This window comes from Ascaphus truei, chromosome 3 (genome assembly GCF_040206685.1).
Source record: "Ascaphus truei isolate aAscTru1 chromosome 3, aAscTru1.hap1, whole genome shotgun sequence".
Classification (NCBI taxonomy): Eukaryota; Metazoa; Chordata; class Amphibia; order Anura; family Ascaphidae; genus Ascaphus; species Ascaphus truei.
In genome coordinates this window covers 52382254-52390966 of record NC_134485.1, presented here as the reverse complement: position 1 = coordinate 52390966, position 8713 = coordinate 52382254, and positions in this window count along the sequence as shown.

Below are 8713 nucleotides of genomic sequence, written 5' to 3'. Positions count from 1 at the left end.
GCCATGAGCCCTCTGATGCCACAAAACGGCTTTGATTTATTTTTATTTTAAATTTAAAAAAAATTACCAGGAAGTAATACATTGAGATTTACCTCTCGTTTTCAAGTATGTCCTTGGTATAGAGTTATTATGACAAATAATACATGGTTACAAATACATAGTTACATTAAGTGAACAGGGTTGATGGCGTCTTTGGTGGCTTTAAAATTTGCAAGGGTTAATTTAAAGTGCTTCTTGGGTTCCTCCATCATGGTTTTCCTCAAATTTTTAAGAATCGCCCTCTTCCCCCATGAGCCGTCAAAGTTTATATGTTGGTATCACTGGGAATGCAGGCCAAAACTAACATTGAGCTTGACAAGTATCATGGCATACCAATTTGTCGGTCCTCCCCAGTTATTAACATATCTGGACACAGTGTCCATTGGTATAATGGAAAGCAGCATGTCACGTACTGGAATTCCACACATCACTGGTTGCCGTAGCCTGTGTGGTGCCGCGGGTGTGCTTTGGAAAGCAGGCATGGCTATCTGCTCTGGTAGGATGCTTTCCAGTAGTACTCCATCCGGGGGACTAATTGCCAATCTGTTCTCTTGACTTGTGATAGTTCTAAAACCAGGGTATAGCACTTTAACACAGGGCTTGGGGCAGGGTGCCTCTGGTGTTGGAAAGCAAAACACACAAAACCCCAGCGAGCTCTTTTTGGGAACCCCTGAGCCCACACAAAATATATATGTATATGTGTCAAAAAGGAGAGCTATTGAGCGTGGCATATGTATATAACAAACAATAGAGAAGCCCAATGCTACATCCAACATGACAAAAATACACATTAAAATTCTTATATATTCTCTTGAAAAGGGGTAATTTAGTTTAACCCTTTGGCCAAAGCATTTTAAGCTTGCGAGCCACGACAAGGCAGACCCTAGTGTTGGAAAGGGCGCAGGGGGTGTGAAGAGTGATTACGATGTTGGAGAGGGTGCAGGGGGTATGCAGTGTGCCTCCAGTGTTGGAGAGTGTGCCTCCGGGGGTGGTGATGGCGTCGCCACATATCTATTCCTCCTGCTGCGGGCATATGATATACAGTGATAGAGATCTGCCATGTCCCTCTCCATTCTCTCCAAAATGTGGTCCAACATGGCTTCGACTCTGTCCCAATATTGCTGCATTGGCACAGGTGTTCCGCAACCAATAAACAATTCCAACATGCAACTGGATCGAGGTGAGCTGGAACAGATAGGACTGGCTTGGGCATGAGGTGAGCAGGGGGGAGGGGTGTGTGTCCGGTTGAGCTTTGCAGGATTCAGAGTGAGGAGAGATTGGGCGGTCTGGTTGGGCAGCGCTGGGTGCAGGTGAGCGGGGTCCGGAGCTGGAATAGCCCTTCCAATAAATGTTAGTGGCAATGATTTTGGCCATGTTCTTTCTCCATCCCAATCCAGGATTGTTGGCCTTAGGAGGTTTAGGTGTTGTTTTCTTTATTTTCTCTACCTTAGTCTTTCGGTTGGGGGTCTCAGGTACAGCTTCCACCTTTTGCATTCTCAGGGTTGGGACCGCAGCAGCAAGCTATTTATGTTGGTAGACATGGGATCTATCTAATGCACAAGATAAAGTATCTGAAAGCACAAGAGAACAAGTTATTTCAGATAAAGACCAGTGTGTGAGGCTATGCAATTTCGGTGAGCTTTTATGCACACTAGCGCTGATGTCATAGGAGCAGCATTCGGTGTAGGGCGGGGCTACATTGGTTAGGTGTCAAAGTAGGTGTATACTTTACCTGTAGCTTTACCTTTTAAATACAGCATAATGTATGTAAATGGAATACACATTGAATACAAAGTAATTCGTGATTCAGTCCTTTTCTAAAGCAGTAATGACCAAAATAAAACTAAACTAATTTCCAAGGATTGTAGCATGGCGCATGTACAAGAATGGATACAGAATAATGCAGATCCAACAGTGGCTAGCGGAAACGGGCATCCAGGTAACAGAGTACTGTTTCGGTATCATGCCCATGGGAAGAGTAAGACTGGTAAAAGGGCCCGCTGGGTCAGAACCAAGTAAGTACAGTACAGTATACACTTATGCTTCTAATATTTTCATCACAGAGTACTGCATGCCTATGCACCTGCATACTTTTAATCTTTATCATGTTGCTTATAGGGAAGCGATGCGGATGGTGGATGAGATCAGCCATACAAATGATGAGCAGTCCACTGCAGAGGTTCATGATGTTCTGCAGAAGAATTACCAGCTTTAAGTAGTGTGCATGTGTGCACTAGCGTAAATGTATTTATGGCATGCATATGCATGTCATTGGGAATCACAGTTATATTTACCTTGATTATAAACCTTGATAACTGGGTGGCAGTGACCCACTGTTGATGCCAGGGGTGTACTGTGCATACAGTAGATGCTCGAGTCGATCATGCAATAAGAACGCAGGTTCATCTCGTTTGTAGAGTGGGTTGGTCCGTGCTGGTAACGATATAGGGACAGGTAGCCAGATAACCTGGTTGAGGCTGGTACTGTTTGGGGCAGATAGCTGGCTGGTATATAGGTTCATTTGTTTTTCAGTGTTGGTTGGCATGTGCTGGTAATGGTATTAGTATTGAGGCTAAAGCTCATAACCGGGTGGTGGCAGATTGAATAATAGATCTTCCTGAGCCGGTCCCTTCAATCTCTTGGTTCCGATTGATATCTTTGTCCTTCAAAAGTTGACATGATCGAATATACCTACCCATAATGGGTGCAGCGACAAGCAACCTCCCTTCTTGGCAGGGAAGCGGTGGTGTTCGAATAAAACAATCATTTATACTTACTGTAAGTTGTGTCTTATAGAATTCTTCCACCCTTCCTGGTTTGGTGACTTTTTGTAGTATTCGTACTTGTCAATAATAGATCATAGATATCAGACAGAGTTTCTCTCTCATCTGTCCCCACTTCAATTGCGGAATTTATCATATATGCATAGCTACAAGCTGGTGTTTTATTGCAACGCGTTGCCATAATTTCCTATGCAACACACAGAAATGTCTGACAGATTCCGTTAAATACATACTGGTTTTTAATAAAATGTGAAACACCAACATTAGATACAGTATTGACAGCACAAGGTCATTAAACAAAGAAACATACATTTTATCTCCGACTACTGTAAGGCACCTGCTTCAGACATTGAACTGCACTGTAACATTTATAGTCCCAGAGGCAAACATTCAGTGCGCCACATGCTGGACATGCACTGAACTGCAACAAAACAAACAACATTTTTACGGCACAAGAACAGCATGCCGCTGCAATGCACTACTTGTCACACGGAGTGACAGCGAAGGACGTGTGGAGCATCTTGGAACACTTAGTTATACAACTGGCTGCATCTATATTTGGCTTTATTAGAAATCTAAAAGATGAAAATACATACATTCTAAAATAAAACAAACCAAAAAGGAAAATATGTTACTTGGATCCAGACCAATACTATGGGGTACATGAATAAAGGCAAATGTTCGGAAATTCTAGGGCTGTGGTGGCCAACTTCAGTCCTCACGGGCCACCAACAGGTCAGGTTTTAAGGATATCCCTGATTGTGCACAGGTGGGTCAATCAGGGTGGGTCAATCAGGGATATCCTTAAAACCTGACCTGTTGGTGGCCCGTGAGGACGGGAGTATGCAACTCCTGTCTAGGACAAAAAAAAAAATCTGCACAATATGTATCCAAACATAAAAAGACAAAATCCCATTGAAAGCAACATTATTTTATTTGATACATCTGGAACGTTTTGTCCCCAGCCTTGCACATTTACCTTGAGACACCCGAGCACGTTATTAATGTCTGGTGTGGTGTTTTTACATGGACTTAACATAAAAACATCAGTTTAATGTATTATAGTCTTAACATATCTATTATAAAATATCAAACGACTCCCAACGGCCATCTATCTCCTAATAGCAAAACCAGGGCAAAGTTGGCCTGAAACCAGCACAAGATGCACCATAAGAAACAAAAACAATGTATTGTTTTCGGTGTAATTAATGGTGTACTGCACTGCTGCAAAATATTGCCCTTGTTACACACAAGATTGCCACAAGGGGTCAGTGTTGTTCCACAGCCAGATGAAAGTTGATGGGTGTGAGGGTTTAACCTCTCTCTTGCCTATTTTGCCCAAGAGGGAAAAAAATAAAAAATACCAAAAAAATCCAAAAGCCTAATATCCACTCACAAAACAGTGCTCTTACTTGCTATAATATGGATGGAATAACTTGGGTACTGTATGTGATGCGAAAAGAAGAAAGGAAAACAAAAGTGAATTTCTTGTTAGTAATAGCACTTCTTACACAGGGATATTTACAAGAAAACAAAATAAAAACATGGGTAAAACAACACACTTTAACCTGTACGTAGCATAAACGAATATATCAAGCACCTTTCATTCTCTGCAGATCGCTTATTACCTACTGTACACCAGCGACGGCCAACTCCAGTCCTGAAGGGCCACCAACAGGTAAGGTTTTCAGGATATCCCTACCACAGCACAGGTGGCTTGTGGACTGAGCCACTGATCAAGTCAAATGTGTTGAAGCAAGAATATCCTGAAAACTTCGACCTGTTGGTGGACCTTGAGGACTGGAGTTGCCTACCCCTGACCTACGCCAATTTAAAATGCCTGAAAAGTGTAGTGACATAAGCACATCCTTCTTAGAAACCTGAACTCTTTCTGCTCATAAAATTGACACGGCTGTAGTAGAAGACAAAGATTTCAACTGACCTGGCTGGAAGAACCAGGCAAATGTGGATTCAGCGGAGAATGCAGTGGTGCTCAATACCGGTCATCAAGCCGCCAGGCAGTCCCCCCCCACCGTCCAGTCAGGTTTTCAGGATATCCCAGCATCAGCACAGAAATTGGTCCCCTGATTGAACCACCGGTGCTGAAGCAGGGATATTGTGAAAACCTGACATCTTGTGGGGGGGGGTGGTGAGGAGGGCGTGAAGACTGGAGCTGAGCACTCCTGCATTAGTGCATATTAATTAACATTATTTCCGTGACGTAACCAAAATGTCCAAGAGGCACAATATGCTTGATAGGTTAACTTGAATTGACTAACAATTAAAAAAAAAAAAAGATCAGATGAATACAGGTATTTGAAACAATTTTAACCTCCTTGTTAACCCAACTCATTGGAGGACTCATGCAATTAAAGAACAAAAAGTGTCCCCACCCCAGCTGTTTAATTTCTTTCCCTTGGGAATAAATTATGCTATCATTAATCAAACAGCTAAAGTGTTTGCATTATAAGAGACTGGTACAATTAGCATTATCAGCATCATTTTAATGAAGTCAATTGCAAGAGGGAGATAAATTCTCCAACACGGACACTGGTTAATATATTTTACTTGTGGCAAGAACAAAATAAAGTCATAAAATCATGTTGGCTCCCTGTCCATGCTCTTGTTTCAGATATAGAGGACATCAGATGTATGGGAGATGCATCTATATTTCTGTATACCTTTTCAAAGCTGTCCTCAAAATGATGCACTTCCTATTCACTGTACAAAGGAAATTATGGCCACATAAAGAGAACACAATCTTGACTTTCACAGATATACGAAGCATTAGGGCTGGAGCACACACAGCGCTACACTATGTGCGCTCGTTCTTCACCGACCCCTGGTGGCCAATGGTAGTGTTCATTGTAGAAACTACCATTGGCTGCGAAGCACGGCGTCGTCGCCGCTGCTGTAGCTGGAGTCTTTCAAAAGTGTGATTCCAGGCTACAGCATCGTGACGTCAGTTTCAGCAGCCAATCAATGTCCAGACGTTTTCATTGATTGGCTGCTGAAATTGCTGGGAGACGGGTGGGAAGGGGTTTATTATTTTATTTATTCTTACATTATTTATTCATCCGCCACCCGCCCGCTTGCTCCCCCCGCGGATCATTCCGTCTGCTGGGGATGGCGCGTGCACGCAGCGCTGCGAAGCGCCATGTGTGCTCCTGCCCCATGTGTATGGATTAATTGAAAAGGAAAAAAAAAAGAGAAATATGGACAATCTTTAATTCAGTGTGGTACAAGGCCAGATGGAGATTAAACACGGTAAATTGGAAAATATCAGAAATTATTATTACCTGTACAGATATAAACAGCCGTTGCCCCCACCGTTAGTGGAAAAATGCAATAAATAATGCAGTAAATATCACATGCGTCAAGGAGATAATGCACGTGTTACTGTTTTCAAAGTCGCTCACGGTAAATCTTGCGGTAATAACATAGTAGCATGAAAGCATCATGTTACCTTGGAGTAATAACGTCTGCTACTGTACATCTGTAAGTGACAAGGCAGGTCAAAGTGGAACAGTCGACGCAGCCCAAATAATGCTTTGGCACTACACGGTGCTACCTAAAATGCTCATAGAAAGTGTGACAGACCAGTAAATAGCATGAAAATGGAGATGCTAGGATGCCGGTAGATTTATATAGAAAAACACAAATAAGGATATGACCATCAGCCAATTACTATTCACACCCAAGGAAATGGTTAGCAATACCTGCAGCAATGTTGGAGCATGGCCTTTAAACAGATAATTGGTACAATATAAATTTGAGGTAATGTGTTCAGTTTTGGATGCTCCATCTCAAGAAAGACATTTGTGTGGATTCAGTGTGCAAGTTTTGTAAAGAAACTATTTTATTTTCATCTGAAAAATGAGAAAGATCTGAAGATCTCATTGGTGATTCATTTATCAACAGTATAGCTTACTAAATCAAAGAGTTGAACCATACGACAAATACAACTTATCCTCATAGTCGGCACGCCATTACGACATCCAGTCAATGCAAATAAACTGCCACAGCTTTCACAAAGTAATAAAGAACACAAAACACAGGGACCGGCTTTAAAAAAACAAACAAAAAAAAAACCATGTCCTAAAGTAAATCTGGCAATTAAGAATCAGAGCCAGCAACCAACCAGAGAATAAGAACAATTTTAAAAACACCATTAAATAAACAGGCGAGTTACACAAAAATGCCATTGGCAGACTAGGTAACCATGTGGCCATTGAATACATTATTTATTTTTACTCCTGCCTTGTAAACTTTAGTGAAAAAAGAGAAGCAGTAGTCTAACAAAATAGGTCAGTGTGAATTGACACAACTCTGAGGCCCAGATACAAAGTTTCATTAAAATCAGGGCTAATAAATGTTAGGTTACCTAAATTAGGAAGAGACGTTATTTTCCGTGACGTATATCCAAAAAGCCAATTAAATGCAAAAATGACAGCCATTGTTTCTCGTTTGTCAGGTTAAATTAGCACTATTTTGCAGTACCTGAAAATAACATGGCGTTAATCATGTCTTGCTTAAAAGGTGGCATTCCTTCGATTAAGACCCTGAAATATGGTTTTTGCTGGAGAGGGAGCAGGAAGCATAATGATCATTGTGAACAAAACTGAATATAAAAAAAAAATCGGAGATACCTGGGAAATATGCTACATTGAAAATGCAAAGTACAGTATATTTCAATGAATAAAATGTGCGTATTTCTCACTTTCCCCCCCCCCACCCCCCGGAGAGGTGTAATGCCACCTTCAGACCTACCATTAATTCCCAACATTAACCTGAACAACCATTAATGGATATACAATGCTAAGGGGACTGCCTCTTTTGCAGATCATTAACAGCCATAGACATCTAATGCTATGCTTTTTAAAAAGGAGTAAAAGTGTTAACATTAGGTTATTCACTAGAATAAGTGTTATTATTAACCCAACAGTTTTTTGTGCTCGTCAAAAAAAAAAAACTTAATTAAAAAAAAACAATTAATTATACCTATACAGCTGCCTTGGGCTCCCTTGCCTTCATTCATATTATTTTGAGGTTAGCTGTATTCCAAAGAATTCAAAACTATGGCTATAGTTTACTCAGGATCCAAAACTTACACAATAAATAAATTATACCAGTACAGGCATACCCGGTTTAAGGACACTCACTTTAAGTACACTCGCGAGTAAGGACATATGGCCAAATAGGCAAACGGCAGCTCTTGCATGCGCCTTTCAGCACGCCCTGAACAGCAATACCGGCTTCCTACCTGTACCGGAGCTGTGCGCAAGCGGGGAGACTATAGAGCAGGCCTGCACAAATCCAGTCCTCGAGGCCGCAAACAGGCCAGGTTTTCAGGATATTCCTACTTTAGCACAGCTGGCTCAATAAGTGGCTCAGTCATACTGAGCCACTAATTGAGCCAGCTGTGCTGAAGTAGGAATATCCTGAAAACCTGGCCTGTTTGCGGCCCTAGGGGACTGGAGTTGTGCAGGCCTGCTATAGAGCCTGTTACAAATGCCTTATTTACATCAGTTATGCACGTATAGGACGATTGCATTGATAAGTGAGAAAAAGGTAGTGCTTCACTTTAAGTACATTTCGCTTTACATACATACTCCGGTCTCATTGCGTACGTTAATGCGTGGCATGCCTGTACTGATCCCTACAACTATCCCCAGTGAGGGGAGGCGCGCCTCTATAGGTGAAAAATATAATGAGAACAAGGAGCAGAGAGACAGAAAGACACCCATTTGTAGAGATGGTCAGGTGGGATGGTGATGCATAAGTAATGCATGGGAGTCAAGTGGAATATATAAAACTTGGCTTTTAATACACAACTTAAAATATAGGTGATAATATACGAATCAAGGAGAACAATAAAAAGCTGCCTAACA